At 37.8% G+C, this 24,364-nt stretch overlaps 1 long non-coding RNA gene across 1 annotated transcript; it reads left to right on the forward strand.

The window, feature by feature from the left end:
- Window positions 1-2,248: 2,248 nt before the first annotated feature.
- LOC134754975 (uncharacterized) lies at window positions 2,249-24,304 on the forward strand. Its single transcript, XR_010128992.1, has 4 exons — window positions 2,249-2,425; window positions 3,249-3,306; window positions 5,996-6,051; window positions 24,289-24,304. It is a non-coding gene; the product is annotated as an uncharacterized LOC134754975 (long non-coding RNA).
- Window positions 24,305-24,364: the final 60 nt, after the last annotated feature.

Raw genomic sequence — 24,364 nt, forward strand, 5'->3', positions numbered from 1 at the left:
TTTCTACCCATAGAGTCAATGTTTATACGACCACAATAACTTTTTTAGGATCCTTTTTTATATTAAAATGACGAGCTGTTATTTTAACATAATGATGGTCGAAATACAAATTTGAAGTGTGCATTTACCTTAATTTGCTATCTATATATTTTAAAATAACTTCATTTTTAAACTAATAGATAGTCGTTTTCTTGTTAAAATGTGCTTCACAAATAGTCTCCAATATACTAATTCAGTTGTCAAAAAAATTATTGGTACTTGCCTTTAAATAAACAAAAGCTATAATGGCATTAAAATACTACTAATATTGGAATAATTTGATGCTCTGCTTTAGTTGCCAAAGTATTAATTTGATGCTCTGCTTTAGTTGCCAAAGTAATACCTATTTCTATTTTTTTTAACTACCGAAATCCGAATAATTAGTTGACCGGTTAAATACGTGCCCTAGAAAACTGCTACTTTTGGTACATGCGTTCGTCACATTTATTTGTGTTCCCTTGTGCGGTATAGCCACAGACCTAAAATTTATGCTATGCTACGCTATGCGGCGCTTTAAAACTTTCACAATATAGGGCGATCTTTTGCACTAGGTGCACGGTGCCACTGTGACATTAAACGCGCGGTAAAGTTATGTATCTGACTAGATTACAATAGGAACAAGAGTTAAGCACTGTACAACATAGGTAGTACAAATAATTTTTTTATTGCCAAAATTACTACAAAACATATAAGGTTTACGCAAAATAGATTAAGGAAAATTTATTAAAACCACGTAGTCCCCGTCTATTACTTAATGTTTTACTTAATTAGCCCGAAAACTCCTCCAGTGAATTAACTTTACGCTGACGCTTGGAGCGTCATTGTCAGTCAAATTTCCTAATGAAAGAAAGTAATTCTTAAAACATGTGTAGCATGACGCTACATCTGTCGTCATTCTTGGAAACTACTTTTCCATGTCTAGTTTGCTTGTTCGTTTAGTCGTGTCGTACAGTGTGAATTGATTCACGCAAGTACGATTAGATGGCGCTTATATCAAAGGTTGCCGAAGAACCTAGAACTTTTTTTGTATGTGAGAGAGCTGGCAGTTATAAATTTAAGAGAGTATTGATTTTTTTTTGAGGTGTTGGAGATTGTAAAAGACGTCAGATCGATCTAGAGACTTGAAGGGAAAAAGTCGGAACAGTGCATTATTTTGTTCTTTTTTTGCTCCCTGGAAGTGTGTGACCGAGTCTGGGACTGCAGAGCATTATTTTTTGTGCGCTCGCGATTTTTTAAGTCGCGTAGTCAATATTTTTATGTAATTTGGGTGATATCCAAAGAGATTACGAACGATTTGCATCTGTGAAAACATTTGTGCTCATAGACATCAGTTAGTTGCTGGAAAGAGTTTGTAAAGCATACGCTTTCTTTCTGAAGGAGTGCTTTTGAGCCTTCCGTTGGGAGGGCTCCGGTCTCCGGAAGGCGGTGCCGAGGGGAGCGTTTTGAGCCTTCCGTCGGGAGGGCCCCGGACGGCGCTCGTGAGAGTCGTGAGTGCCGATCTTGTGGGACGATCGGCAGCCGTCATCAATGGACTCGAGCCCGTGGTCCGCGCGGTCCGGTCAGGTAGAACTGAGGGTTTGGCGAGCTGCGGCTTGACGTGCTCTATTTGAACCCAAGTTTTTCAAGCTTCAAGATTATTTTTTATTTTAGTTTATTTTAATGTTATTAATCCGATTCCTTTTTTTTGTAACCAGTTAATTATTTGCCATAGTTTTTTTCTTGTAGTTTTGCCAACCTTTGCTAATTATCTGTGATCCGCATTTTTCCAAATCTCAAATTTCAAATAGCCTCATTTGACGGGCGTTATAAATATTCGGTTTTGAATTTAGATTTCCTTTATCCAGTAAATCAGCCATCATCGTCCATACCACTCACATCTCATTAATCCTTTTTTTCCTTCACAGCTAAATTTTCAGCCGTTCTTATTTTGTACCTATTCCTTTTCCCTTTATGCGGAAGACAGACATCCACAACCATCCGATAAAATATTCTGTTGAAAAAGTGTTTTTATAAATTTTGAAGAAAATTGTCATTTTATACACCGTGTAAAATGGGATCTTAATTGCCGAACCGAAATATTTTTGTATAAGTGCTAAAATTACACGTGTAACGCAGAAGAAGTTGTTTTACTGCACATGATGCTTTGCTCACAGGAAACCAGACCTGAACTCGGAGTCGCATATAATTTAGATGAACTTAATGCTCCTTCGGACGACATTCAAGAAGACCTTAAATCTGGAAATCCACTGGACAACGAAAACGGTATAGCTCATGATGAGGTCAGTCGCGACGTGGAGCCGTTTGAAGATACGCCTACGTCTGCTGCATCATTCCCTCACACCAGAGAACTCCTCGTTTACGGAAATATAGACAATCTCGGCATAAGGTAAGAGCCTTAACACACTGTCGATTTGCAGACGAGATGAAATCGAATTTGCCGCAGGCGCGCAACGATTTTGCCCCGAAATTGACGAATTCGCTGTCTGATTTTTTATTGTCTTCAATAGTCCTTACAGATTCTTTGGCGATCCTTTAAAGAATTAGTCTCATTGTAACGTTCAATTAATAATGCAACGGCCTCATAGCCTAGTTGGTAGTGATGCTGCTTACGAAGCTGGAGATCCCGGGTTCGAATCCTGGCAATATGTGTTCCTGAGTTATGAATATTTTATATCTTCTATGATTCTAAGTAATATTAATAAAAAAACCGGACAAGTGCGAGTCGGATTCGTCCACCGAGGGTTCCTTACTTTTTAGTATTTGCTGTTATAGCGGCAACAGAATTACATCATCTGCGAAAATTCCAACTGTATAGCTATCACGGTTCAAGAGATACAGCCTGGTGACAGACAAACGGACTGACGGACAGTGGAGTCTTAGTAATAGGGACCCGTTTTTACCCTTTTGGGTACGGAACCCTAATAAGAAGAAGAATCCGCAATGTTGCGATTAATTCTAAAACTTAATTTCACGAAAGATCCCTATTGAGTTTTTTCCCTCTTTATGTTGCGAAATTACTGCAGTCGCATTATTTTTGTTCCCTTCATTAGAAGAAAAAGAGTACTAATTGTCTGTATTTTTTATTAAACTTATTCTCGAGGTATAAATACCTACACTGATGATGATGAGAGATGTTATTTCAGACGAATACAGTTATTATTTATTGCACATCTCCATTTGCTGCTATCGTAAAACGGCGTGATTTTCAGATATGGAAAAACAAATCAACGAGTATTGTATAGTCAGAGTAGAAGAAACACTATACTGGTATGTTGTAGAAGGTTGTAAGCGTAAAATAAAATAACGTTTTTTTTTTCTATAATGTGAACAGAATAGAACCTCTCGACTTTGAGTATAAAATAAAGCTTACTCGAGGTTTTTTTTGACGACTAGATTACTTTTACGAGGTAAGTACTAGCATTGTTTTGACATTAGACTTTTAATTTTGACTGTCCCTTGGTGGGGCCTCGTTATTTTTTTTTTTTTTTTAATCTTTATTAAAGGGCTTTTTCGAGTGAACGAATATGTCGCCCCATAAAACATCACTTAATTAACAAAGTTAAAAAAAAATAAACAGCCAAATCTAGTATGTACATCACACATTTCTGTCCCTCAGACCGCACTTAACAACATTTAATACCTTTCCAACTACATCGGACATGGGATTCGATAGGTAGGTATTACATAACCCAATGGAACTGTCATTGTCATGAAATATTTGTCTTCTAGGTCGCTCATTTCGGACACACTCCATTAAAATGTGATACACATCTTCGACGCGATTACATAAGGTGCATAATTCCGAATTCACTTTACGCATGAGATAGGCGAACTTATTCAATGGAATGTGTCCAGAACGCAATCTTAACAATAAAACTAGATCCTGCCTACACAACACACTGTTATCAATCCACGGAGAGTTAAAGGGTTGAGGCTGAATTGTTTTATACCAAATACCTTTGTCCCGAGACCTCTCGTCAAAATATTCCTTCCACAATTCGCGACACTTTACTTTGACTAAATATAAACAATCACTATATGGGGGTAGGAGGTGAAATCTCTAAAAAATAGTTTGCACAATTAAGGATGACTCACGCTAGACCGGGCCGCGCCCGGGCCGAGGCGTCCGACATGTCATTTTCTATCGGTGATCACGTTGTGCTTTCAATAGATAACGAAGCGGCCCGGTCGAGCGAGTCATCCTGTATCTGTTATCGGTCAATAGATTCAGCCGGATGGTGTAACCATCGTAAAAGGTTATGTTAACATTGACAATTTCTGGAGACAAAACTATAAAAATAGAAAATAGTGAGCACGATTAAAACACACGCTTAACAAGTAACAGATATCCATTGTACACGACGTTGTTATAGTTAAAAAAAAACCGGCTTCAAACAAAGAGGATAATATAAAATATTACCCCTTTTTTATTGACTAGCAACTAATGTTTTTGAAGTCGGTGCCAATCCAAATCTTAAAAGCGTCAACACTGTCGAACTGAATGCCGACCCTGGTGCGGTTCGATGAGAAAGAAAGAAAGAAAAGCTTTCCATCTGGTTGTAGGTATGGATGTATTATTTACCGATATTGTAATTACTTAAGCCTTTATAAGGCATAAGCGTGTCAGGAATTATGTAAAATTGAACTAAAGTTCCAAATCAGGTGAGAATAATTTTCCCTCTGAATAAAGGCTTAACTTGTCACCGACTCCAAACATAATATATCAGTTGTTAGTACATGTAAAAGTAGTAACAAACTGAAATAAATGTAAACTCATGTAAATAGAAAATAGTGAGCACGATTAAAACACACGCTTGACAAGTAACAGATAACAGATGTCTATTAAAGAAACAATGACGGAGCCCTCCAGTGGTGAAGGCCGGATTCGAACCGGCGTCTTTAGCTATCCGGGCGAACGCCATGAACCCCTCTAGACCACCTTGCTATGGCGGAACCGGTCCCAATTATTCGACTATATGCCATCTTATATAATATTTAAGACTAGGCGTCTTTGACCAACTAGACCAAGCAGTACATGCTTGCTATACGAATCCTTTACTTACGGGATTACGATATAGCGAGAGAGATTGGTGCTGTCATCTCTGCACAATATATTTAACATTTTTAAAATTCGCGTTTTGAACACATATTAAATCACATTTACAATCGGTCTATCGCGAATTTATTTTGTTACCTTCACCGACGTTTCGGCACAGGTTACATTGGTCGTGGTCGCGGCTAACTGACGTCCCATCACAATGTCAAAACAGAGATTTGTGTGACTACCCGACGAAAAGTGTATTTAAAGTTTGGGGTAGACATCACATTTTCAAACCACCCACTACACATAAATGTTAGTGATGAAGACCGAGGATTGCGCGGATGCGGGCGCCCTTGGCTTTAACTTCATCACTGGTCCCCAAAACCCAATTCGCGATAGACCCGATTGTAAATGTGATTAAATATCTCTACACAACTTTGGGAACAAATCAAATTAATATTATCAAATATTTTGATTTGTGTTTTTAAGTAGTTACACTTATAAACTGAAAAATATGTCATATATTCACGAAAAAGTGACGAAGCTCTCCAGTGGCGAAGGAGTAACATTTTATTTTATCCTTTTTGAAGTGAGTCTGTTTTGGTTTGGTCTAAAGCGGGTTGGGAAGTTCACATACATTTTTGAATTTCTTCGCGGATGTATGCAGTGTTCCTCACGGTGTTTGGCTTCACCGAAAAGCAACTGGTAAAATGTCAAATGATATTTCGTACTTAAGTTCCAAGAAACTCATTGGTACAAACCGGGGTGCGAACCCGCGATCCACCCACCACCCACCCACGACCGTGTTTAGTTTCCCCAAACCACCTCATGGTTTTGCCCACGATGGTTCTTGTTTGTGATGTTTATTATTCAATAAATAAAATTTTAAAAAGTGACATTATTTGCTGTCTCCAGGAAACCCTACTAAGGCTGTTGGAACAACCGTCGTATTCCCGAGACCGGATTCATAAGTAAGTGCTTTCTACCAAGTTCCAAAGGGTGTTTATTCATGTCACAATTTTATTTTTGATAAAAATATTTTTTAAGAAAAAAAACCGACTTCAATGGGGGATGCCGTTGAAAGATTACTTATTGTTGATGGTGTGCTCTTAGATTCCAGACAATGAAATGAAAAAGACTGCATCTTTTGCCTTATTATGTAGAAAAGGAGGTAAAACCACCCAACTTTTCAAGTAGCATTTCGTATCTGTAAGGGTCGCAGTTCTAATCTAACCTAACCCACTTTTCTCATAGCATTTCGTTACTGTCAGGTTCACAGTTCTAACCTAACCTAACCTACTTTTCTGATAGAAGTTCTGTTCTGTGAGAATCGCAGTTCAAACACACCCACCCACCTAACACACTTTTCTAGAAGCATTTCCGGGTCCCGGTCTGGGTTCGGATCCGAGTCCGGGTCCGTGTCCGGCTGTCCGGGTCCAAGTTTGGGCCCGAGTTCGATCTAGGTCCGGGTCCGAGTGGGGGTCCGGGTTCGGTCCGGCTCCGAGTTGGGGTCCATGTCCAGACCCGGGTCCGGGTCCGAGTCCGGGTCCAAGTTTGGGTTTGGGTCCATAACGAAGAGAACAAATCGCCAAACGTAAACTATGCGTCATTAAAGAGTTCCATTCTGATCATCATCAGCAGTTCCACTTCATCAAATGTCACTTTTTTAAATGTAAGTGCTTGATTTGTTGATAAAAATACTAAAATCACTATATGTATGCCTTTAACATTTGAGGAGTTCCCTCGATTTCTCATGGATCCCGTCATTAGAACTGCGTTTTGACAAAAACGGGACCAATCTATATGTATATACTTACAATTAAAAAAAGAATTTTCAAAATCGGTCCAGAAATGACGGAGTTATGGAGTAACAAACATAAAAAAAACAACCGAATTGAGAACCTCCTCCTTTTGAAATCTTGAAGTCGGTTAAAAATGTCATCGACTAACCTTTCTTTCAACAGTCAAAACCTAATTTTCATGAGTTTTTTGTTCGTATGGCCACCACCACGTCTACTTCGGTTTTTATCATCAGGGAGTGCAAGATAAATGACAATAATTTGTATAAAACGCCAATCGAAACAGATACGTGAAGTTTCTCGCGTCGTCGTCATTTTAACTTTTCATTTGGCATTTTGTCGATAAACGATTATTATCTTGGTGAGGCCCCATGATCTGCGCATAGCACAATCTAACAATAATATTACTATTAACATCTAGTAAAATAGAAAGCAAATAAGCAATTTATCGCAATAATGTAAAACTTTTTCTTCTTCCTACCCTTATCCCTCGTTATGTGGGGTCGGCACAACATGTTTTTCTCTTCCATTCTGCTCTATCTTTCGTTACCTCAGCACACTCCTTTCTTTCTCATATCCTCTTTCACACAATCCATCCATCGCTTTTTGGGTCTAACATACGCTCTCCGTCCATCAACATTCATCCCTAAGATTTTTTTGCCTATATGGCATTCATCCCTCCTCATCACATGCCCATACCACGCAATAATGTAAATATTAAAATAATATATGGAAATGATTAAAATAATTTTTAAGAAAAAAAACCGACTTCAATGGGGGATGCCGCTGAAAGTTTACTTATTGTTGATGGTGCACTCTTAGATTCCAGACTATGAAATGAAAAAGACAGCATCTTTTGCCTAATTATCCTAATCCATCTCTTGCCTAATTGCCTAATTATTATAATATTGCCTAATAATGTAGAAAAGGAGGTAAAACCACCCACTTTTCTAGTAGCATTTCGTTTTTGTAAGAGTCGCAGTTCTAACCTAACCTACTTTTCTGATAACATTTCGTTTCTGTAAGGGTCACAGTTCTAATCTAACCTAACCCACTTTTCAAGTAGCATTTCCGGGTCCGGGTCTGGGTCCGGATCCGAGTCCGGGTCCGTGTCCGGCTGTCCGGGTCCAATTTTGGGTCAGAGTTCGGTCCGGGACCGGATCCGAGTTGGGGTCCATGTCCAGACCCGGATCCGGGTCCGAGTCCGGGTTCAAGTTTGGGTCTGGGTCCATAAGGAAGAGAACAAATCGCCAAACATGAACTATGTGTCATTGAAGAGTTCCATTCTGATCATCATCAGCAGTTCCACTTCATCAAATGTCACTTTGCTGGATTTGTTGATGAAAATACAAAAATCACAATATGTATGCCTTTCACATTTGAGGAGTTCCCTCGGTTCCTCATGGGTCTCATCATCAGAACTCGAGCTTGACAAAAATATGTCTTAAAAACTTAAGTTGCTTAACAAACATAAAGAAGAGGACAAATCACCAAACGTAAACTATGCGTTATTAAAGAGTTCCATTCTGATCATCATCAGCAGTTCCACTTCATCAAATGTCACTTTTTAAAATGGAAATGCTGGATTTGTTGATAAAAATACAAAAATCACTATATGTATGCCTTTCACATTTGAGGAGTTCCCTCGATTCCTCATGGATCCCATCATCAGAACTCGAGCTGGACAAAAGTGTTTCTTGAAAACCTAACTTGCTTAACAAACATAACGAAGAGGACAAATCGCCAAACGTGAACTATGCGTCATTAAAGAGTTTCGTTCTGATCATCATCAGCAGTTCCACTTCATCAAATGTCACTTTTTTAAATGTAAGTGCTTGATTTGTTGATGAAAATACTAAAATCACTATACCTATATGTATGCCTTTAACATTTGAGGAGTTCCCTCGATTCCTCATGGATCCCATCATCAGAACTGCGTTTTGACAAAAACGGGACCAATCTGTATATATATAGTTACAATCAAAAAAAGAATTTTCAAAATAAAAAAAATAAAAAACGTACAACCGAATTGATAACCTCCTCCTTTTGAAATCTTGAAGTCGGTTAAAAATACAGCATCTAAAAGGCCATAAAGGAATACAAATACAAATAACTTCATTTTGCATGAAATATGGTACAAAAGGACTGGTGGTCAGATAATATTATACATAAGTAACACATATTTCACCAGCATCTGGCATGCAAAAAACTAAACTTACAACTAAAGCTAAGTTTAAACAATCATAGTCAAGGCCTATATTATAATTATAATACACCTACCTCACTCAAAAGATGTCATGTATTCCTCAATAGCTTTCTGTTTAAGTCGCAGTCGAGTAAAATGTTGATATTGGGGTAGAACGTGTACAAATGTATAGACAAAAGTGAAATTCATATTCCTCCAAGTTTCATATTAAGAGAATATCCCGTGAAAGTGTATAAGCGCTAAATCTGGATTCAGCTATTATTTTCTATAACAAGATGTATTTTTTCCGCAAAGATATCTAGGACTTTTTCGTGTAGAATTTATTAAGCCTTAATGTTGCCTTACACCATATTTTCATAGAGAACGTATATTTGGAGTAAAACGCAAATTTCTCCAGGATGGTACACATTTTCCAAGATGGCTGCGATTCCTCGAGGTCCCCAAATGTCAAATAGTGTGGACATGAAAAAGGGACCTTTAATTAACATACATACCAAATTTCATATCTTTGGAAGGATTTCGAGGTGAGACTTAATCCGATTTTGCTACAACGGAATAGAAGGCTTTTTGTACGAGCCATGCTTTTGACGCTGGCATAAATAAACTTGATATTTTATTAACATAATTATACAATATTATAAAAACTTAAATAACATAATAATTATAAACTAATAATATATATCAAACTAAAACTACCATTAAAATAAACTAACTAAAACTAAAAAACCTAACTTAAAAATAAATACTAAAAACTAAAAACTTACAACTAAACCGGGACCCTTGGGCAGGGTTCCCAACACGCAGGCAGCATTCCCGCGCTGTATTGCAATGGCAATCCTTTGTGCGAGAAAGCTGCCCGCGCGAGGGTCGCCCGTTGCCTCCCTCAGGCGTTTACTGAGCTCCTTGTGGAGCTCGAGTGCACCCTTGCCCCAAGGTCCGAGTGTCTCGACGCCAAATGGTGAGAAAAAGTATTGGGCGCCGAGACAACTATACTTAGTGACCTTGAGGCGTTCCCGGGCGTCCGCCGCGGCTCCCGCTCGTTTGCTGGTTGCTGGGAGGTAGGACGCCGCCAGCGTGTCGGTGCAAAGCCATGCTTTTAGTTTTACTTTAAACATTTTCAAAGGCAACTGTTTGATGTCATTATCCAGTCTATTATAGATTTTTATGCTCATACAAAAAGTGTTTCTGCTATACAAAGCTGTTCGTTTGCAAGGTATTGCTAGCCTATCAGGGTACCTTGTATTAAAATTACATACATCTTGAAACGTCTTGAAAAGTTCTGGGTTCATTTTAATAAACATACATAATTCGTATATGTACATACAAGGTACTGTCATTAGCTCAAGATCTTTGTACAATGGTCTGCAAGATGTCATAATATCAATGCATGGCTTTTGAGCTATCAGCGCTCGACTTGCATGGCACGAGTTTCCCCATAGGATGATCGCATATCTGAGTAGGGAGCAAACATAGCCATGGTACGCTTGTATGGCTGCCTTCTTGCTACAAGTTTCCAGTCTCCACAAATCATATACAAAAGAGTTTATCTTGCCACACACTTTATCGATGTGACTTACCCAAGAGCACTTGTCGTCTAAAATAATGCCCAGAAATATTGTTTAACACGCTTCTTCTATAGGTTCATTGTCAAAAAATACCCTAAGTAGCAGTTTTTTAGCATTGTGATTTATGAATTGTAAGTATGTTGTTTTCCTTATATTATACATTTAAGTTGTTATTGTGCATCAATGTTACAATTGTAGAGATAGTGTTGTTAATGTCATTATTATATTAATTTATGTCAGAGAATAGGATAACAATAGATACATCGTCAGCAAAAAGTATGCAGTCATATTCAGTTATATCAGGAAGATCATTTATGTACAATAAAAAGAGCAGGGGTCCTAAAACACTTCCCTGTGGTACCCCAACTCGGTTTACTTTGGTGGAAGATTTATATGTCATCACAGTATTTGTATAATTGACATTTGATACTTGTACAAACTGTGTCCTGTCACTTAAATAACTTTTTAGCCACTCATTCGCTGTACCTCTGATACCGTAAAGCTCACATTTTTTTAGAAGTTTCATGGGATACAAAATCAAATGCTTTACTCATATCAACGAAGACAGCAGTAACCGGCATACTCTTATCCATGTATCCCATAACTTTGTTTATTAACGAAAAAGCAGCCAATGAGGTTGATTTCCCTTTTTGAAACCCGTACTGTTCGGTGTGTATTATATTAAATTTAACAAGAAACTTTACTATACGCTTATGCATAGCCTTCTCAAATATCTTTGACAATACTGGTATCAAAGAAATGGGTCGATAGTTTTGTATGCTTTCTTTACTATCCTTTTTATGTATTGGCTTAATTAACGACATTTTAAGAGGTTTTGGAAAGGTACCACAAGTAAAAGACCAGTGTAAGGTAAAGGCACCAGTAGTCAGCCTTTTTACGAAATTTCTATGTTTAAGATCGTTTGATTTGCTTACTAATTGACCTATAAGAATTATTAAAGTTTTTACTGTTCAAGAATTTCATATAGTTTAAGTTTTGTAAGGAATAAAACGTTTTTAAACGTTGCTTTTGGAAATATTTCATTAAATATAATGACAGTGCGTTTTTGCCAGTAATCAGCCCCCTGTGTACCAATAGACAGCCTTTAAGTACCCAGTGCCCAGCCATCCCATTTTAACGGCTGATTAGTGGGTTCTGAGTTCCGCGATGTCAATGTCCACTGGTCAGCCACAGGCTGATTGCTGGGAAGTTGCTTATTTCAATCAAATAAAGTCATAATAATGTAAATATTTAAAGGTGCTTGGCTTAACGACATAGATTTCATTTGAAAATAAAAAAAAGTTCTGATTCCTATGCTCAGCCTCCCCCGGCTGACTTCTGGGTTTACGACCTTTTCAAAATTACTGCCATAAACCCAGTAGTCAGCCAAGGGAGGCTGACTATTGGATTTCTACAAAAAAGTAGTTCCCAATAGTCAGCCGCCTTAAATTTTTTACTTTTATATGGATTTATATATTCATTTTTTACTTTTTTCAGATAGAATAAGTATTAATCATGTGATACAGTCCACATTCTTTTAACAAGATATCATAATTCGGCTGTTAACGACTTATCGAAATACCATGTGACACTCCAAAAAAAATGGCGCATATCACATGATCCATGGAGACTATATAAAGGAGCCAAATCTCTATGTATGAAAAGTGTCCATCAGAAAACAGTAATTAGGCGGCGCCACCATACACCGAAATACTACCAAAACCAACCTACGTAATTTGGTCGGGTTATTTGTTGCCTTATATGGTTCATGTTATACTCATGTCCCAGAGCCTAACTAGCGCCACCGGAGAGATTAGGAACTATTATTTAAAGCTGAAAGCGGTCACTTTTGCAACAATTCTGCCATAAGAGATTGGCATCCTTTCTATACCATCCATAACATGATCCTTCATGTCAGAAGACAGCACTTCTTTAAAGTAGTGTTGTGGTTCATGCTAGACATATTTTTTAAATGAAACTATTTTTCGATTAATAGTTTATCAATCTATAATATCACCTACTTTTGACATGAAAAGTAGAAAAGGTTTGATAACTACAGCCAAAAATAAGCAAGAAAGGCTGACCACTGGTGCATGGCTGAGCACTGGTGCCCTTACCCTACCAAGTAGCTCGAAACGGGTGATATTATTGACCTACATATTTTTAGGATGCGCGTTTGTACATCATCGTATCCCGCTGAGTTAGTCGTCGAAAGAGAGTTTATAATCACTCTTATTTCGTACTCATTTGTGGGAACCAAAAACAGAGTGGGGTTGTTCGATTTTACCCGTGAAGTGTCAGAGTTGTGTTAATTACATTGATTTAAATTTGTCATGTTTATATAATACTTATTAAATTCATTGGCAATGTCAGTAGGATTATCTAATATTATGTCGTCTACGACTAATTTACTTGGACTTACTTCCATATTATGAGCTCCCGCCATGCTTTTTATGATGTCCCAAGTAGCTTTACATATATTCTTAGACCTAGCTATATATTTACAGTTAGTTAATTTCTGAGCCTGGTGTATGCATCGTTTCAGAAGTCGAAAATAGTTGCGATATTTATTTTTATAGCAGATATTTTTATTCTTAATATTTTTATAATACATAAAGCGGAGGTTCCGCTTTGTTCTTATTGATTTTTTCAATCCCTTTGTAAACCAGTTGGTAGACTGAGCTTTAAAAGTTCGTTTAACTCTGATTACGGGGAAACAAAGATAGTAGAATAATTTAAAAGTATCGTAAAATATTTCATACGCTCGAGTAAAATCACTTGTTTCGTACACTTCCGACCACGACAGTCCACAAAGACAATCATAGAATTTCGCAACATTTTCAGGACTATAGTCCCTTTTATAATAATAAAGGAAACGACTCGGTTTGGTTTTATTAAAACCCGCAAATTCAATGCTTTGTGCATCATTAGATCAGATAAGCCTAAACCGTAAACATGACTTTGGGCGTCATGAACATTAGACAGTATTTGTTCCAAGCATGAATTCTGACGAGTAGGACAAAGGACATGTAATTTGAAATTGTTATTATTAGCCATTCTAGTAAGATCATTTTAGTGTTCAGACGTTTTAAGCATGTCTATGTTCAGGTCTCCCGCTATCACAATTTTATATTTTTTCTACTCGTCGAGTATAATCTGTGTATTACAACTTCATATGCAACACTACAACCTTACTCTTTTCAACGTTGGATAGTCTATGGCACTTCCGACTCAAGCATAAGAATTTTACCGATACGGTTTAGTCAATTATAAAAATTTTGAAAATAGAACTTCATACATTTCGATAAAATATTTCTTGTTTAAGGAGACTCGATTTAATGCAAATTATTAGGCTACTTAAACACGCTGCTGCGTCGCATCTGCTTTGTGATTGGTTGGCCAACAAAAACATTTTATTTTATGTTGTAGTAGAAACAATTGCTTCATAAGTCAGAAACGCGCATGTGACACCATTCATATAGCAACATCCATACCCTACGAAAACCGCTTAGCGTTGCTTGTTAGTCTCCATAGGCTACAGTGGCCAAAATCGAGAAAAAAACTGTCTTAAAATTGAATTTAGCAAGGAGCAGGTACCAGGGCCTCGTGAGTTATGAGGAGGTGTCGTAGACCAACCCGCCGGGGGCGCCGGGCCCTGCGGCCGGGGAGTGTCCGAGTATGAAGGTATCGCGGGCTGCGGCAGCTCGCGTATCTTAGCTGTATACTTTTGGTTTGTTTACCTATATGATTCTACTAGTTGAAAGTATTATTTTTTTTGTCTCGTAGAAAAAGTATTGTATACAATAGTGATATAATCAAGCTTTTCAATCTCGTACCTTAAGCAACTCAGCAAGCTTCGTTGCTTAAACACGGTACTCGACTGAAAAACTCTCTATTATATCACTATTGTATAAAATACTATTGTTCTATGCTTTAACCTATTAAGAAGTCGATCCAATTTTACAAAGAAAGTAGATAAATCTGACGTGGGTTTTCTATAGATACAAATAACCATATATTTGATAGGGTATATCTCTATGCCACAACATTCAAACACATAGTCTTCCAATAAATTATCCAAAAAAGCAAGTTTCAGTGTCAGCATATCGTTCATACGTAATATAGAAACGCCACCTCGCTTTTGGTGTGACCTGCAGTAGGATGCTGCCAATCGATACCCGGGTATTCGAGCATTAGTCTCATTTCCTTTTTTTATAAACGTTTCACAAAAACACAATACGTCAAAATGTTTATTTTTGTTTACAGTTAATTCATCTAGTGCAACTAGTGCAAGTTCTATCAACTCTTGCTTGCATATTAGGCCTGCTATGTTCTGATGAAACACGCTAAAGTAATTCTTGTCAGGCACGAAAAAACTCACTTTCTGGTTGCTGATTAATATGTGCCTGGAGAAATAATTAGTAATACATTTTTGCTTAGACATTTTAATGCCACTGTCAGTTCCTTTTTTGACTTTCGTATTTGTATCTAGTGTGGAGTTTGGGCTTAAGCACGGAGATTTATTAGTTGTCACGGGTGGCCCAGAGGCTGTCTCTGTTTGATTTAGGCATTCAGGGTCACTGTAACGCTGTGTTCGGTTTCGATTCCGAAGACTTCTGATGAGTTCAATAGCTTTGTGTATGTCTTTCATAATTTGCCTAATACCGTGGTTTTTTAACTCTCCCGTTTTCATGTTGAACATGTTCTGGTCATATGATACTAGGGGCGTTCAATAAATTCTCGATATTGATATCTTACAACCTTTTTGAGTATTTCTTTTGTTACTGGCCACTAAGAGTCATTCATAGACTTTAAAAAAAAAGTAAAATTCAAACCGATATGTTCTTGTTTTTCTGCAATTGCCGAACAAACGTGAGCACCATGAGCGATTTAACAATGTTAATTAAATTAGAGCATCGAGCCGTAATAAAATTCTTGACCAAACAGGGTAAAAATCAAAAAACTATAAAAGAAGAAATGGATTGTGTTTACCGTGAGTCTGCTGCTTCTTTATCTACCATTCAAAAGTGATCAAGTGAATTTAAACGTGGGAGAGAGAGTATTGAAGATGATACTAGACCTGGCCGGCCTGTAGTAGCTACTTCACAAGAAAATATTATCAAAGTGAAAAAACTTATATTGGAAGATGGCGGAGTGAAGGTAAAATCAATAGCTTAAATAACCGGTCTTTCTGTTGGTACCATACATGATATTATCCATTACCATCTTAATATGTCAAAAGTAAGTGCGAGATGGGTTCCGCGAATGCTGACACCGGTTCAAAAAGATATGCGAGTAGCTTGTTGTTTCGATTTTATTGACCTGTGCGGTAAAAATCCTGATGAGGTGCTGCAAAAGATAGTTACTGGAGATGAAACCTGGGTTCATTATTATGACCCAGAAAGTAAACAGGAGTCCATGCAGTGGCACGTTAAGGGTACATCTCATCCCAAGAAGTTCAAGGTCATCCCTACAGCTGGCAAGATCATGGCCACAATATTTTGGGATTGTGAAGGAATATTACTGATCGATTACAAACTGTGCATACTGCTCATATTGCCAAGGCGGCTATTCTTGAATCTGGGTTTAAAACTATTACTCACCCACCGTATAGTCCGGACTTAGCCCCCAGTGACTTCTTTTTGTTCCCCAATCTTAAAAAGGATCTGCGTGGAAATCGATTTTCTGACGATGAAGCGTTGAAGGCGGCAGTGGAGGAGCATTTTGACACCAAAGATAAAAATTATTTTTATGAGGGATTAAAAAAAAATAGATCGATGTTTTAAGTGTATCAACATAGGGGGGGAGGGGGGGGAGTATATTGAAAAATAAAAATATTAAACTTATCGTATTTGTTTGCGTTGTTCAATAAATTCTCGGTATGTGAATGAAAATTCACATACCGAAAATTTATTGAACGCCCCTCGTAGGTTTTGATTTGAGTCAATGAGAAATGCATGCTGATGTGTTTCGATGTCCAGATATAGTAGATTGTTAAAAGTTTCATTACGTCCATTGTATAGGTTGCTTCTGTTGTTGCACTTATACGTTGGTGAACAGATGATGAAGTTGGTGTTGCAACGGTTGAAGTATTTCACGTATGTAGTGAATAAGATTATGGTAGTCTTTCGTAGATTCAAAATCATCTTGTCCCATAAGTATAACGCAGTAATCATCAGGTGTTAGAGTTTTTGTTTTCAACTGAATGTTCCGCAGCATTTCCTAAATACCAGCATTTGCCATACTGTAATGACAGATCTGTAATTTATTTGGGAGAATTTTACGTGAGATTTGATATATTTTGTTTTTATTATTAGCACTCAAAATAACAACTTTTGCAGTTTTTAGGGTTCCGTACCTCAAAAGGAAAAAACGGAACCCTTATAGGATCACTCGTGCGTCTGTCTGTCTGTCCGTCTGTCACAGCCTATTTTCTCCGAAACTACTGGACCAATTAAGTTGAAATTTGGTACACATATGTAGTAAGTTTGTGACCCAAAGACGGACATGTAACGTAAACATATGAATTTTAAACATGGGGGCCACTTTTTGGGGGTAAATGAGAAAATTAAAATATATTTTTTTATACTTTTAGGATAAACATTTTAGAAGTTATTATTTACAACAACGGGACTTAATCGCGTAAAATAAGTATTAAAATCGAATATTGTGAGTGTTGTGTGTCGACCCGGTAACATCCCTAGTGCGCAAAACGTTCAAGTTAATAAACAAGACCAAGTGCGGGTAGTTCGAAAAACTCGCGCGCCTAGAAGATGTTGATGTCAACTTTAGCCAGTCTTCTCCGAGACCACAGGGACAACGCCGTCCTCGAAACGTCGGAGGTGGGTTTAATACTTATTTTACGCGATTAAGTCCCGTCGTTGTAAATAATAATGAGTAAAAATCGTGAAAGTTTAAATCAGTATTTTAGAAGTTATTCAACTAAATAGGCAAAAAATTACCAATCCCCCCCCCTTTATCTCCGAAATTACTGGGTCTAAAATTTTGCAAAAAAATACAGAAAATAGATCTTTACCTATAGATTACAGGAAAACCTATTAGAAATTGCGGTCAAGCGTGAGTCGGACTTAATTACTTAGTTTTTGATCCGACCCCTACGGGTTTTTTAACTCATGTTTCACATAAAAAATATGTACATTGTTTAAATTGTGTAATGTACGGAACCCTTGGAACGCGAGTCCGACTCGCACTTGGCCGGTTTTTTATTATTTATATTAGAGGAAGATTTTTTCTCCGAGTTGCGATCCATTTGTCCGTTCGTATAACTTGAATGGAGTATACTTTTTGTGCTGTTTTTTTGTTTCGCATGGTCGGCAGGAGTCTGTAGATTCATATTGGAAACGGAGGCCAATTTCTTCCGTGAGTTCTTTGATATTCGTTCTCCAATCGTTTGGTCTTTAATGCCATCTGGATGAAGGCTATTCCCAGGGACTATATTACAGCCGGTAGGTGGAGTAGATTGTACCGGAGTGCTACTAACGTGAAATCGTTCTGATGTCGGCGTGACTTGGACATTTGAGGAATTTTGCTGGTCTCTATTTTTGTCTCTTTTTGATTTTTTGTTAGATAGCGATCCACTTTTGCTGACTGTTGTGTCACCTAGAAATTTTTTATAGGTTAGGATCTTTTTTGTCATGTTTCTATAACTTTTTTCAATTCGCAGACTTGTTGGTTCAACCTGGATATTTCATCATGAGCACTTAACAGTTGGACGGATAATGCATCCACCGCGGATTTCATTTGCTGCGTTTCTGTGGTCTCAAGTATAGAGAAGTTCGGTAAGCTGTTAGGAGACGACAAGCTATCATATTTCCAAGAGCCTTCATTGTCAATTCCTGTATTTGACAGATTTTCTACTGAAACATATTTTGTTATAATTGGTTTCCTCCTGGTTATGTTATCGATTTCAGGAGAATATCTTTTAGATGTCTCGAATTCAGGGTTGTTTTTGTCCAAAGATGATGGTTCTGGTATCTGAGGGACAGCACTATGAAGGTTTTCGGACTCGGAGCAAACCTCTGCATTTATAGAGGTTTTGTAACATGCTTCCGGTATTGGCGATATGTTTAAATATTGTTCCTCTGAAGGAGTACTTTGTTCATTTTCGATGCTGGAAGGATAATGTGATCTGCTACTTACAACTTTATTAATTTGAGGTTTGGGAGAGTCACATCAATATATTAAGCTCCGAACGAATAGTATCCATTTGTAATTCATGAGAGTCATTATCCGATATCTGAACTTCGCGGGCCTCGTCCAAGGATGCTTTCGGTATCTGCTGAGGAGCATTATTCTGTGGGTCTTCGGACTCGGAGCAATGTTCTGTACTTGTAGAGGTGTTGGTTTGAATTTCTTTCAGCACGGATGAGGTACTAGCGATAACGGCCGGTGAAGTGCTAGTGCATGTTTGTTTCGGCGTAGTAGAGCTGGATCGACATGGTAAGCATACCCATAACTTTTTTTCTTTCCTTTGTCATTAAATTAAGGAGACTTGATGATCTTCTTGCGCATTTTAAATCGAATATTTTTTTACATTCAAAACATTTTAGAAATGCTTGACTTGGTACGCTCTGTTTGCAATTTGCACATATTGGCGCCATAGTCCGGTTTGCCAGATGTTTCACGTATCGTCAAAATACTAATAAAAACAAATAATTACGAAAACTAAAAATAAATAAGCTAAGTCTGTGTGTTGCATGCACGAACAACAAAAATAAAAAAGCAAAAAGTTTATCTGTTCGTAAGAATCGAACCCGTGCACGCCATTTCACAGTCGCGCTTATAAGCACACAGCCATATACGCACAGTTCTGCCTGACGAATTTATGAATCGCTAGATGTCAATGCTAAATAGAAACAAAGCGCGCAAATATGTGAGATCTGGCGGCTGGGGTCAAAGTCCAAAGCAATTCAAACATTAGGCCAAGCAATAAGAAGGTCTAGAGGGAAAGTAGTTAGGTAAACATATCAATAGTCCCCGGCCGTAACCCTGGTTCTGGGGGGCAGAGGGGGGTTTGAAGGTTAAATTTTTCGGTTTTTCGATTATATCTCGGAAACTATGGGTTTGAGCGACATGGCCACATACAAAATGAAAAACATTTAATTTGTTACAAGTTTTATTAGGTCAATTTTTTTGATATCTTGTAATTTTTGAGATATCCGCTCTTGAAGGTTTATTTAGGGCTCTCATTTTTATCTTGATTATCTACATCAGTAAAGCTGCTAGGCCGGGTTTGGTAACGTTTTCGTATAAATCGGGGGTGCTGAATTCATTTATGGTATCAACATTGACACCTTTCCGAAGTAAAAACATATAAACTTTAAACAAATAACTTTTTTTTTAACTCCTCTTCACGCTTAAACCGCTGAACCGATTTAGTGGAAATTTGGTAAATAGATGTTTTAAGTCCCGAGACAGGATATAATATAGTTTTTATCTTAAAAAATCATACTTTGAAGGTGTGAAATTTAGTGTAAGGGGAATTCAGCTTCTTCGCCGAAGTTGAATTCCTGACGTTAATACTGTTTAAATTTAGGTTTGAAGGCATGTTTGGTTTCATTATAAACTAAATTAACCAAAACCATCCCAAATATTATTTAAATAGATTCAGCGGTTATTGATTCCCCATACAAATTTCCACCCCACTTTTCATACCCTTAAAAGATGATTTTGGTTATAAAAACTATCCTATGTACTGTCCCGGGACTTAAACCATCTCTATACCAAATTTCAACGAAATCGGTTCGGCGGTTTAAGCGTAAAGAGGAGTTTTATAAAAAATATTTTTTTTTAATTTTGTTTTTACTTAGGAATGGTGTCAATGGTGTCAATGAATTCAGCACCCCCGATTTATACGAAAACTATTCCAAACCCGGCTTAGCAGCTTCACTGATGTAGATAATCAAGATAAAATTGAGAGCCCTAAATAAACCTTCAAGAGCGGATATCTCCAAAACTATACAAGATATCGAAAAACTTGACTGAATAAAACTTGTAACAAATTAAATCTGTAGAGTAGTTTACTCCGAGAGGGATGGGGCGTGCGGGGTGAAGGTGAAAGCAAAGATGATTTACGATGTAGAAGTCTATTCCAGTCGGCACTAGTTACAATTACACTAACTATACTACTAAACTAACTGCCTAAGGCCGAGCGGCGTCCTAAAGGACAGCAGTCGAGCGCCTAGGTGATGTGAAGAAATTTACTGGGTTAACTATGTGAGTCAAGAAGGCCGGTTAGGTCCCAGATGGTACGCTACCGTTCGCTTATTTGACTCCTAACTATTTCTCAACATTTACAAAAATCACTTCATCGGGTCATTATTCTAGGAAAAATCTTAACACCGCGAAGTAGAAACGGCGTGCACTAAGCACAGTGACATCTAGTGAGATGGTTTGGTAAACAGTTAAGTTGTACAAACATGCCCATTGTTTTCATATGTTAAACTATTTGGATACATTCAATATATTTTTAGGAACATGTTACATGATGTTCCGTATTTTTTACAGGGTTTCAGAAGTCAGTAATGACGAGATATAATGGCGTGCTAACGCCATCTCTGTGTACATAGACGAATGATACATATGTATGGGTCGACAATGTTACATTAATCTATATCTATGCACATTCGTATTGTTTGCATAAAAACTAGTCAACACTTAACACAAGTTACACAAGGTTTTAGAATTTTAAACCTACGGGAAAGGTAAAATATGCCCAAAGTTTAACTCGAATTCGGGGCCTACTAGCGCCATCTAGTAGTCTCATGTGAACTAAACATGGCTTATGTTTTATTTGAGAAAGAGTCGCGTTACAAATCTCTTTTCATTTTGCCAAGTGGCCAAGTCGCTCAGACGCATAGTTTCCGAGATATAATCGAAAAACCGAAAAATGGAACCTTCAAACCCCCCTCTCCCCCCCAGCACCAGGGTTACGGCCGGGTACTTTTGATATGTTCACCTCCTAACTAGTCCAAACAAAGCTACGAAGTCAAAAATTGTGTTCCAAGCAGGGGCTTTTATGGGTGTTCACTTAAATTAAAAAAAAAACTGAATCAGTGGCGGTAAAATACAATTTATTTACAATTTACTTACATTATTTTAAAATTACTTATAAAGAAAATGCATCCGCCTGTCTTTTTGGTGCGCGAAGACTTCAATAACTTTTTGGTGGAAATCTGATATCTGGCTAGTCGTTTTTCTATCGAAATCATGCACAAAGCATTTAATCGATCCTGGGTCATTGTGTTGCGCGTAAATGTTTTAACTCTATTCAAGGTAGAGAAGCAGCGCTCACTCTCTACGGATGTCATTGGTATCGTACATTATTATTTTTAATAGTTTAATGCTTTGAGCAAAAACCGAGTCTAGGTTAAATTCAATGAAGTGTTGCAGCAAAGCTACCGCACCGTCCGCGTTATGGAAATCTTTTCGGCTATAAATTACAACCAGCTCGTTTCTGAGTGTATAGTTTTCCAAAAAATCATATGTTTTGACCACCTTTTTGAATTCATCTTCCGGGAAGTTTATATTATAGTCCTCAAATGTATCAGTGAAAAATTGCTTTGACGCCAATAATGGTCTGTATACACAAATCTGTCCCTAATTTGTGTTGTCACTACGTCACATATCTCTTTTCTCATTACTGAATGAGTCACATTGTTTGGCCGGCGTTTTTTCTTGGGCGACGGTGGCGTGACTGCATTTCGTAACTCTCCTACAGTTTTCTCAAATTTGCCGATCTCATTTGCAATTTTAATCGAGTCAATAGATCGCGTCTGTAAAAATTTAAACAATATTTCGCAGTGAGGCATCAGCGTTGCAAAGAAGTCAAGCCAATACAAAAAAATCTTCATTATTTAAATACGAGAGAAGCGATTAGCTTGGTTAAATGTATTAGAGTCACAGTTTGGAGAATCCATTATAGCTTCCATACACTCTTTCAGGGGCTCTAAGTTATTGTGCTTGCACAACTATCACTGTCCGTGTGTTATAATTTCATCTAGTCTGTGGCGCGGCTGGTATTTTGCGGTTAACGATTTCTTTTAAAAATTCAGATCGTTTCGGCGAACGCGTAAAAAACGACGTAAATGCATGAAGGTTGGAAAACAAAAAACTCCTTATGGTATTGTTAATCGATGCGCTTCTTTCTAATATCAAGTTGAGTTAGTGAGCATAACATAACGAATAATAATACGCATATCTATCATATATGCAACATCCCAAAGAAACCGACTCAACACGCTGACTTGATTGATCCCAATGACACAGAATAACTAATAGTACTACCGTACAGAAAATTCACTCGTTCACAAAAGCCAGATTTAGGTATAAAATTATACCTACACTCGCCGCCTGCAAGCAAAATTGAAACTTATAACCGCGCACGAACCGTGAATCTTCTTTGCGCGCCGCAGTTTTATGACCGAGCTGTGAGTGTCGGCACGGGGTTGTCACTTGACAAGTTTTTGTACCTATACCTACTGATTTATTATTTTTAAGATAAATATGTAGGAATTACAAACGTTGATTCTGTTAACATACAATTTTTAGCCGGAGATAGTATATGTCTGATTCTCACGGAAGTAGGTATGCCACAGAAGTACTTATTCCTTTGAAAATATGTCGGTCAATAAGTATAGTCCGGAAAATAAAAATAAAGTTTTTTCTGCTTCCTTGTTTTTCCGTTTATTCAGACATCCGTAAACAGAACATTATCTTTTATACAGATTAGATCGCGATTTAGGTTTCGAAGCCATTGCGTATTTACAATTTTGCGCGAGCGCCACGTGACACCACTATCGTGCGAGCCGAGCGGCAGCCCACTGCCATACTCCTTCCCGGGCGGTGCGCCGGCCAAATATACCTAAACTGCGCAGTGACACCCCCCTGCCAATGACCCCAAGCAGTCTGAATAGGTGCAATAACTTCTTCTCGGCGGCGGGTAAAAAGCTTGCAGATAAAAATTTTGCTCAAACTGGGGACGCTGAGAAGACTTCAGCCGCCAAAGTAAATATAAGAGAAAGTCCTTCCGAATCCTTCTTCATGCACCCTACAAATGTCAATGCAATCAAAAGTATTATTTCACAGCTTAAAAATAATAGTGCACCTGGCCTGGATGGGGTCAGCGGCGACCTGATCAAGTCTGTTGGCCACCTAATATTGCAACCACTAGCACATATTTATAACCTAAGTTTAAGTACGGGTCACTTTCCAGAACTGTGGAAAATAGCATCTATCACCCCCATATATAAGGACGGACCTAAAAATGAACCTTGCAACTATAGACCTATATCCCTACTTAGTGTCCTTTCGAAGATTTTAGAGAAACTAGTCAATAAAAGACTCGTCAGGTTCTTAGAAAAGAGCGGAGTACTGTCGGAGAGACAATTTGGCTTTAGGTCTCGCAGGTCCACTGAGGATGCCATCTCGCTCTTGGCCAATCTAATATCTGCCAACTTGGACAATAACATAAACTGCATCGGCGTCTTCTTGGACTTGGCCAAGGCCTTTGACACTGTGTTTAGATCAATACTCCTTCATCATAGTTATTGTAACAATGACATTTGCGACCGAATCATGAATTCATGAAAAACCTTAAGCATTCTTTGTTTGTTTCAGTGAACCTCTTGTTGTGAGTATCGTATTTATTAAAGGCACCAATAAAAGAGGTTTCTAGCCTCGGAAAAACTTACCT

Source organism: Cydia strobilella, chromosome Z, assembly GCF_947568885.1.
Source record: "Cydia strobilella chromosome Z, ilCydStro3.1, whole genome shotgun sequence".
NCBI lineage: Eukaryota > Metazoa > Arthropoda > Insecta > Lepidoptera > Tortricidae > Cydia > Cydia strobilella.